This window comes from Aegilops tauschii, chromosome 2, assembly GCF_002575655.3.
Source record: "Aegilops tauschii subsp. strangulata cultivar AL8/78 chromosome 2, Aet v6.0, whole genome shotgun sequence".
In the NCBI taxonomy this organism is placed as follows: domain Eukaryota; kingdom Viridiplantae; phylum Streptophyta; class Magnoliopsida; order Poales; family Poaceae; genus Aegilops; species Aegilops tauschii.
In genome coordinates, this window is record NC_053036.3 from 349,344,623 (window position 1) to 349,355,169 (window position 10,547).

At 48.9% G+C, this 10,547-nt stretch overlaps 1 long non-coding RNA gene across 1 annotated transcript; it reads left to right on the plus strand.

Moving 5' to 3' along the window:
* Nucleotides 1-8,087: 8,087 nt before the first annotated feature.
* On the plus strand, nucleotides 8,088-9,000 carry LOC120974567 (uncharacterized). Its single transcript, XR_012203826.1, has 2 exons — nucleotides 8,088-8,296; nucleotides 8,392-9,000. It is a non-coding gene; the product is annotated as an uncharacterized lncRNA (long non-coding RNA).
* Nucleotides 9,001-10,547: the final 1,547 nt, after the last annotated feature.

Sequence of the window (10,547 nt, forward strand, 5' to 3'; positions counted from 1 at the left end):
TAGAACCTGATTGTGAAGAAGCATAGTTGTGTGGCTGAGTAGAAGTTTTGGAGAAAATCTCTGGAGCTTCATCTATCTCAATCTCCTCATCCACATCTTCACTTTCTTTAGACTGAATTTCCCCAAGAGCAGGAACATAAGTATGGTCAACAAGTTGGATGACATGGGCATCTCCATCAGCCAAGTTCAGAGTAAAGAAAGAGTTATCTTCTTCAACGAGAGTGGCAACAATCTGCTCAGGCTCCAAGTTGAGGTCCACAATGATATTGGCTTTAAGTCCCAGAGCTGGCCCAACAGTAACTGAAGGAAAATCAGCTTGCATTATTTGAGCTGGCATCACTGGGAGTGGGGGCTCCTGCTGCAAGTTGGGGACAACATGCTGTGGTGGGAGATCATTTGGTTGGGCTACTGGCCCCACCCTAAGATTGGGATCAGGAAGCCCAGCAAGGGCCTCATGGGCTTGGCTCAAAAAATTTAAATGACCATTTCCCTCCAAAAGCAATGGTGCAACCTCTTCATGGTGACATTAGAGCCCACAGAAATGGTGAGCTCACTGTTGACATCCATATCAGGCATTTCATCAAGAACATGTTGCTCCTCCATTGGCTGCATCAAATCAGCAAGCTCCATGAATTCACCTTCTTCAATTTCTTGGTCAATTTCAGGACCCATGGCCCAGTGACCCCAACCAGGTAAATCCTCATATCTTCTTTAGGATTGTCCTCCCCTGCAATATCATCTTGCAAAGCTTACTGATGAAAATTTCCCTCATTTTGAGGCATGACATCTTGAGCCTGATGCTGAGCTACTGGCCCCACAAAGTGATTTAACTGATTTGGGTGGAAGAAAGGGTTTGCAGGCTGAGGGTGGGGTTACCATCAATAGGAACTGTATCTTCATTAGGGGGGCCTTCTCCAGCTGCAGCTTGTTGCACTATAACAACATGGATTGTCCAAGATTCAGAATTGGGGTTTTCAGATTCTCCCACAACAATGTTGATTGGAACACCCCTAAGCTCATCTACTATGAACCATCAAACCGGCCTTAGTGCTTCTAGCTCTATCCCAGAGCAACATTTTTCCAAAACTCCTAACTGCATTAGCAATCTCATGAATGTCTCTCTTGTCAAAAGGAAATCCAACAAGCAGCACCCAAATATCTCTGTTCATATCAAGATTTCTCCAGTTGAGCCCTTGATTATTCCTTTGAAAAATGACATACACATCACCATACTGATGAGGGCTTTGCAGAACCATAGCATCTCGATCAAAAGGAGAATTAAAGCGCACATATGCTTGACCAAACGGGCATGCGCAGATTTCAGCAAAGGTCAAATGCTTTTCTTGCATAATGAAATCCCCTATAACTTGCCTGACATTAGGGAAGAATACCTTCTGATTAGGCATTGGAACCATTGTAGCTATGGCCCAATCTTCGTGCCTAGGCGTTGCCGCCGACGTGATGACTCGAACTCTTGCAGGTCTACCATCAACTTGGATGGCTTGATGGTGCAGAGGAAGAAACGAAGCAGGGTCGAAGGGGATGTTCGCCATGGCTGGGTTGAAGAGCTCTCCTCAACCGACTACATGTTGCAGGATGAGATTGGAAGTGAGGGCCGGTGGAGGGGGGGAGAGGGTAATGCAGGAGCTTGTTCTTGGCGAGGCACTGGGGCGTTTGGTGAGGGAATAAATTGCCATCCTCTGTTTCCTTCTAACTCGAGTGCATTTCTCTGGGAAGCCGCACCAATTGCTCCGTTGTCAGGGGGAGTTGCAGCTGGTGCAGATAGAGATGAAGACCGGCAATTTGACGTAACAAGAGGCTGGAATGTCGATCGACAGCCACTGGCGATGTGGCCCCACCTCTTACAATTACGACACTGGATCTTGTTGGAGCAGGCCGGCCTCTCGTGGCCCATAGAGAGACAGCGGACACAGAAGACATTGGGCTGGTTTGACTGGGCTATCCTGGGCTCCGTCGGCTGAGGATTAGGAGGATTGCCATGGGCTGTGGCAGTCACTTTAGTTTGAATGCGCGAATTTCCCGCTCCAGACGAGTCAGTAAACGGGGGGAATTGAATTCTGTTAAAGACCGAGGTAACTGCCACCGTTGATGGAGCTAACGCTGATGGAGCCTGAGATCTTCGATTTTGAGGATTATTGTTCCTGATCGGAACAATGAATCTGTGCACACGCACAACATCTGCATATGAATTTTGCCTTCGTGATGTGGAGACTTGCGTCCAACCATCATCTCTCTCCGGATCAGAAAGAGAGCGATGTTTAGGCCCATTTGCTCCCCAAAGAAGAAAACCCAAGTTGAATTCCGGGATTGAGATATTCCCTCCATTGTAAATCGCAAAACCAACATCCAAAGATGAGACCCAGAACTTGAACATATGATCTTGAAGCTTACGAACCTTGAATAACGAAGCACGCCCCCCAAAACATGAGAGAAGGATCATACCAACGGACTCCTCCGTAAGCCTGAACTGAGATCGAGTAAATTCCGCAACCAAGAAGAATTCCCTCAATCCGCTGCCCTCAGAGTAGTTGATTGGGAGATGAAGAGAATTCCAGATGCCGTCTTCAAATGCATGCCCTTTGTCGAAGCGGAGATCGAAAAGAGACATGGTGACCAGCTCTGGAGGAGAGGAACAGGAAGCGTAGAGCTGCTTGGTGGCCGCCGCGGTCGGAGTGACCTGCGGCGTGGATGGGTGGCCGCCGCGGCCGGAGCGGCCAGCGGCGTGGCTAGACGGTGGGGGCTAGTCCCATTTTCTCGGAAATTTTAGTTGGAGGCCAATGATAGATTCAAGGCTTTACGGTCCTACAGTTAATATTTTTGAACAGTTTACCATATTTATGGTTCTGCTAAATCTAAGTCGTCTGACATTTTATCCCTGCCCTGATATCTCCTCGTTAAGATTCACGCGTGGCTGTGAGAAATGGAGACTAGATCATACAGCTATTGGAGGTAGGAAACCTTCCCTGTCAAAAAGAAAAAGAAAACTGCTTCGATGGAGCGCCGTAATATTTTCTGAAACTACCGGATATGTTCTCCGAACTGAGCAAGGGATTCACATTTGAGGCTTAATTCTACCACAAGTCAGAAGATGTTAGGAACTGGACATAGTCATACGTACGCTTTGGTCTCAGAAAAAGGCACGAAAACGAAGATCCTGCACCCCACCACGTACACAGAAACACCCGAGAAACAAAGGAAGAGCGGGACTGTACTGTTCATCTTCAAGGTTGCTGGATCCCAAATGGACCAAAGAACAATTCTTCACAAGTATTCCTATCCCTATGCAATATAAACTATGCGAGCACGTCAGCAGCAGTGCGTGCGGCCGCTGGACCCTGACTGCTTGACGCCGCCGAGCATCTGTGTCACCATCCCGATCCCGTTCTGCAACCACTGGCCGTCGTCCCCCACGAACGGCCTAGCCGCGGCGGCGAGCACGCTGGAGATCTGTATCACGAGCAAGAGCAGCAACACCACCTTGGCCATGTTCGCCGTCGCCGCCATTGTCGTCGACTAGGAAAGATCGCCCCGGTCAAGAGAAAGACTGAACCCAACAGAGACACGGGATGGAGTGCCCTGTCTGTTTTCGAGCTTGAAGTTCGCTTTTGTGCTTGTATGCAGCAATGTCTGGCTGAGGAACTGAGGTTACTTTCGAATGGATTGGAGGAAGCTCGCTGAGCTCGTCCGTATATATACATGCATGTAGAGCGGCGTGGCGTGCGGCTGTCTGTGTGTCCAGTGCCCTCGGTAAACGATTCAATGGAGAATTCGTGCAAGACTCGTTCATGGTCTCTCCAACACGCCGGTCTGAATCGATCAGCGCACGATCATGCTACACCCCGGCTCTTGAACCGTTCCAGCTTGTTCGACAAGTAGAACCGTATATATTACTACGTACTAGCAGGCTAGGCTAGCAGCAGAGGAAGAGTCGGAGAAACCTGCACTAACGTAAAGGAATGCGTGCTTTTGAATCCTGAATTCGTTCGGGTCAAACGCAAGAACACGAATATTATTTGTTCAACGAGAAGCTGAAATTCCTCGTGTTCATGTACATGGGTTTGGTCCTGGTCGTGAAAGGGAGGAGGCAGGGAAAACTTGCATACAGACACGCATCGTCCTTTTATGTGGCCAACATGAACAATGAACAATCTATCGTGTTCACTGTCGTACTACTACTGCTACTTAGTCAAGAAATACTGTGGCTCCGGTGGACCGAAAGGAGTATCTGTTGGTAGCTCTTGCCATGCATGGGCGGGTTGAGGTAAACGAACTGATGTCTTGTCCATGAGAAAGATTGACCGTCAGTGTTGACGTCATCAAAGACCAAGACTACTCGTCGGTTGCTTTAGGTAAATCAACGGTGTCGAAAGGTCAAAGGGCCGGAACCTGTCCAACACGAAAAATACGAGGTGGGGTTGGGAGATCGGAAGCAGTGACCCATTCTACACGGTCGCGCAAAGCAACACACGTATGCGCATGCATGTGTGTGCACCTACTACCTACGTGCACCTACCCCCCTCTCACCTCTATATAAACCCAGACCCACCATGCAAATCAACCCATCTCCATTCAGCAGAAACAAACCAAACCAAACCAAAGATCTCAGAAGTCAGAAGCCCTGCTGAACCTCGGAACCTGAAGCTACGAAACACCAAGCAAGGCAAATCTTTTCTCCCCCTAGCTAGATCAAAACCTTCTGTCTCCCGTCTGCACAGCCACAACAGCGATGGCGGCGACCGCGACGACATTGATGAGGATGGTGCTGCTGGTGGTGCTCTTGGTGCAGATGCTGAACGTCATGGCCGTCTCGGCGAGGACTTTGAAGGGGGGCGCCTGGCTCAAGGACGGCATCGGGATGGTGATGGAGATGCTCGGCGACCTGAAATCAGGCTCCAGCCCTCCCACGCACTGCTGCTAATCGAACCGATCAAGCACACAGTTTTTCTTCGGTTAGAAGATGTAAAGATGCGAGGCTCTCTTTTTCTTTTTGCCTCTTTGCTGTAGAGGGGTATAGATAGATAGGATCATTCTTTCGTTGGAGATCAACTGGCCACTCGACACAGGTCTAACTGTAACCATGTTATTTGAGTACAAAATTTGTTCATTCTTTCAAGCAATCGATGACAGTATGTGTATGAATTGTCTCTGGTCTTAGATGTTTCGACCGATTTCAAAAGTATGGGAGCGTCTAAATATCAGTTAACTGAAAAAATGATCGCATCAGTCACTTTGTTTCTATTCGTCGGATCAAAAACTGTCCGCACTTCGTCTTCTTCCTCCCCAGATTCGGTCGACCACCTGTGCAACCGCCGGCCCTACCGTGTCCCATCCGCCTGCCTCCACCACCCGGGGACGGCGGGCGCAGTCGCGCACCGCCTCGCCGCCCCGCCCTCCCCGCATCGTTGTTGCTGACCGCCGCCCCGGCCATTCCTCTAAGCTCCGCAGCAATAGAGAAGAACTGCAGCGATGTACCCCCCCCCCCCCCCCCCCCCACACACACACCCCTAAAATAGATAATGGGGCAAGGCTTCCCCCTAAGATAGATGGTGGGGCAATGACTTCTCCAGCAAGGTTTCTTCTTCTCCAGTGGGATTGGAAGGAAGAAAGAAAGAAAGGAGATGACTGACTCAAGAAAAAATTTCAAGTACCTGAGAAATAGCAAAACCACAAAAGAATGGCTTTTGTGTTCCCCAATAAAAATTTAGCTTTTGCGAGTTATGCCTCTTTGCCTTTTATTTATGTGCACTTTATTTCAGAAAATATAGCTTTTCGAATACAATGGCGATAGGCCTTCGACTCTTACAAAATTTGTTTAGATAAAAAAGAGAAATATGAACAAATTTAGACTCAAATGATCATAGACGAAATACTTTACGAGTCTAAAAACCGACCACAAAATTTGACCCCTGCGGCTGCGGGGCCGGTTGTTGGTCTCATGTCATGGAACCGAGACTGCTGACCAATTAAACGGGAGCTGCCGAAACTGGTGTGGTCAAATTAACGCACAAGTTGGAACACGTCCGGGGACCGGGAGAAGCCGCTGCCTGGTAGGTGTAGCACGTTAAAGGCTGGTCCGACCTCAGAAAAAAAGGCTGGTCCGAACGGGAGATTTCTACAGGGTCGGCCGGTGGGTCGGGATTTCCTCGTCTTGTGTTGGGCAGCGGGTGCAGGCAGAGGAAACAGCGCGCGACACCTGCCGCTCCACTGTCGGTTCTTCACGCCTTTCTTCTGCTTGACGGCGGCTCTTCACACTTGCCATCGAATCAGGGGTCTCATGTGATTCACCACCGTCCTTCGTGTCATCGTGTGATGTTCCCTCCCCGACAAACTTCACGCGCCGACGAAAGCGTTCACGGTGCTCGTTTCTCATGCACCGTACATTTTCGGCCGATGCCAATGGTAAATTTGTAGGTTGATCCATCCACAGAGAGAAAGAGAGAGCCTGCTTAGAGCATCTTTAATAGACGGTTTATACGTAAAAATAATTAACTTTTGGAGCTTCCATAGTAAAAAGTGTTGCTCAATAGACAATTCATATGTAAAGAAAAATTGGACCACCGCTTCTAAAAATGTAAAATTGAAAACTTCGTGATGCACATTTACATTACGAGATATAATTGATGTAAAATTATGGCCATCCGCCAAACAACCAACCGCCACTTCATTCCCCTTCCGCCTCGCGACCGCCCGTCCGCGACCTGCTCGGCTGCAACTCTCCGACGCCGTCCCGCCGTAGTTCCAGCCCCCCGCCGCCGAATCCACCCCGCCCGGGCCGCCGCCTGCCGCCGTCCCGCCCCATCGCGTCCGCCTCCGCTCCGGCCGTCTCCGTCCCGCACCGACCTCGTCCGCCTCCTCTCCGGTCGCATCCGCCTTCGGTCTGTCCTCCGCCCGGCCCCGCACCGTCCGCCTCCTCTCCGGCCGCCTCCGCCTCTGGTCCATCCGCCGTCCCGCTCCGTCCGCCGCCGCCGCCCCGCTCCCCGCTCGGCCACCGCCCCGACTCGCTCCCCGCTCGGTCGCCGCCCGCTCCCAGATGGCGCCGAAGGGCAAGTTCGGTTTCTTCAGCGTGAGGGCAAAGCCCTCCGGGAACTTCAAAGTGGTGTTATTCGACGTGGGGCGGCATTGGTGGCTCGGCATGTGGGCATCCGGATGGAGGAGATGCCGGCAAAGAAGGCGAAGAAGAGACCGGCAGTTGTCGTCACTCCCGGCAAGAGCGACAAGGCTGCGATGGCTCGGTTTGCGCGAGAGCATCCGCAGTACGTCCAGGCCGAGCTGGAGCACTACTGAAAGCGTGACGTCGAGGCGAAAAAGGAGGTCAAGAAGGAGGACGAGGCCGGCCCCTCAACTGTGATCCCTATCAAGTCGTCGGATGAGGATTGGGGTGACTCCGAGGAGGAGGACGATGGGTGCGATGACCCGACCAAGGACGAGTTCTGGGAGCAGTTCCGCAGCTCCGACGACGAGGAGTAGTTTCATCTAGTAATTCGAATAAGTAGTAGTTGAATTTGTGTATGAAACTATGTTGAATTTCATGTTTGAACTATGTTGAGATGAAGTAGTAGTTGGTCGTTTTAATCTTCGTTTTGGACCTTGTATTGGAGCTGCTCTTTTATTTACATCTTTGTTTTGAATCATCTATTGAAGTTAAGCCTTTTTCAAAGATGTAAAAAGCACTTTTTAGTGTTTCAAATTTGACCATCATCAGTTTGAACCGGCCAAATATATCGATAATTGCTAGGCGCGGACGAGCTCGCGCGCTCCCGGAATCTCCATGCGTTCGATCCGCTGGAGGCGCGAGGTGCCCGCTGTATTGTACGTGACGGGTGAGGACAGTTAATGTGCGTACGTAACGGGCAAGAGACGTTGGTTGTGCCGGCGTTAGACGAGGATTTAACGGTGTTTATGTAACGCGCCGTCTGTCTACTGTTCTGGACTTGTGTGTACCGGAAGTACGAGATGGCCTGTAACGGTGAGGTACAGTAAGTAGTCGGCCGGCCCGCTGGATGTATTTAACGCAATCCACGGTTGCTTCTGGATCTGTTCCCCATTCGATCCCCAAATCGCAAGATCAAACCCTAGACTCGCCCCATAGTTTCTTCTAGGTCGTCCCAAATCGGAGAAGATAGAAGCCTAGGTATCGAAGATGGCAGATCCAGTAGCGGATCCAGCTGCTCTGCCAATCGTGCCTTGTCCGGATTGCGGCAGGAACGTGGTGACCTACGTTGCTAGGCGCAGGCAGAACGCCGGTCAGCGTTTCTACAAGTGCCGGAATCACAACGTAAGTCAAGTTTCTTGGATTGGGTATGGGTGTTTTTTGAGATGTTTAGCTTGGTAGATTATCACGAGGTCCGTGTTCTTGTGGATCCATTGCAGCCTTCAGCGGGCGGATGCGATTTCTACAGGTGGCAGCAAGGCTATGCGGCGCATCTCGCCAATCTTGAAGGAGGAGAAGCTGCTGTGGGTCAAATCGGTCCGGGTCAGATGCAGGGTGGGCAAGCGGTCCAAGCTCAAGTTGTGCAGGCGCTTCACGGCCAGTCGGTGCAGCAAAATGGGCCGCCGGAGGCATCGCAGGCTGCATCGTTTGCAAGTGCTGTCGCAGGATATATGCTCGCGGCTGCTCCAGTTGCCGGTCGGCAGGGTGTGACAGTCGCCGACGCCGCGTCCATCAACCTAGTCGTATCAGTAGCAAACCTGGTAATTGGGGTGGCAATTCTGCTGTTGCTTGTGGCAGATGTTGTCCTGCGCGTGGTTAATTAGGCGATGTGGCCGTTCTTATGTGGCCGAGATGGCAGCGTGGTTAAGTAGGATTAGGCTTAGTGTTATGTATATGATTTTGTAGTTGGTCGAAGCGTGGACGCCAAGTGTGAGTGACGATGTAACCATGTAGTGCTAAGTGTGGACGAGCTGCAGATGTAATGTCGTGTTATCGAAATGCTATGGATGAACTGATGGTTTGATGCCTACGGTGTGTGAATTACGTCATTTTTTATTCTGTCAGAATGGGAGTTAGGAGAGAATGCTCTTTAGAATGAATGTCATTTTTTCTTTTTTGGATTTCAAGCGTGTTTTTTAGGAGCTGGCGTGCATGTCTGAAACGGATGGTCACCAAGAGGGTTAGCCATTGTTTGTATGCAGATATTTAGGCATAAATGTTTTTATCCCTTTTGTGTTGTATTGATTTAGTATTCACCCTTATTCATGCATGGCAAAGATATATTTTTAAAATACAAGCTTAATATTTTTTATATGTGTGCACAATGTTTTATATGCATATTTTTTAGTATGGTTTTGAAATGCCCGATAAAGATTTTTTTGAAAATAAAAGAATTACATCTTTTATATTTATGGTCAACATTTTTATAAACACAGTTAAATTTTTTAAAACAGAAGTGTTGTTTTTTTATGGGTAGTCATTCTTTTTTTTTTTTAACGCATTTACATTTTTTTATAGTGGATGACAACATTTTTTGAATAATTGTTTTCACCATTTTTCAAATGCTTGCTAATTCTTATAAGTAATAATTAACCCCTCTCACACATGCTTTATATAATTGGTATACACTCTTAGGCAAGAGAAACATTTTATTTATACACTTTGAACATTCCTTGCAAATGCTGATTATTTTTTCTGACATGGTTACCACCTGTTTATTCGCAACTTTCTACATTTCTCAAATGATTGATTATCCTTTTGTTATACTTTATTTTCAATTTTTATGCAGAAAAATTATACTATCAGATGCTTGCTTAACATTTGTCAAGCACAAGTTTTTTTGTTTTTTAATATCCGGTCAGTAATATTCACGCATAGGAGGTGAAATAAGCGTGTAACAGTAGTACTCCTCGTCCCTCACGGTTATTGGGCTGTCCGTTCATGTGGGCTGGCCCGTCGTTCGTAGACTGGCCTGGCTCGTGCACCCCTTGGCATCGAAATCGCCCGGAGCCTTGTCGGATGTGGTCGACCACCTACGCCCTTATCCGCATCTGAATGGCTATCCAGTCAGAGACGCCACAGCCGGAGCTTCAGTTCAAAGAAAGGTCGCTGGATCTGGATCTCGTGAAGCAGGTATGTGCTCCGTCGGCTCTGAAGGCAGGATTGCAGTAGCTGCTCGGGTGCTGCCCTTGGCGCCTCGCCGTGCGGGTATTCGCTGGTACGTTTTTTCATGGCGTCAGATCTAATTTCGGTTGTGGCATGTAGTTTTGCATATAGATTTTGTAGCTTGGAATTGAGGAGTAGATCCATGTCGTGATTCAATTGCAATATTGTAGATGGACGAAGAGTTTGAGGACCAAGATTTTTCTGATGGAGCGGTGGGTGAGGGAGAGCCTGAACTTGATCGAACAGAAGAACATCAGCCAGTTATTACTTCTCGGTTGTCAGTTAAGCGTGTTGTAGAGATGGTCGCAAAATTTGACGAATACAAGAGATGGCTTGTAACCGAAATTGGTTTTGGTGGAATCCTGAAGATCCCAATGCTTGTCAAGTTGGATCTGAGGATGAGTGCTTGGGTTATGAGGAAGGTAAATGC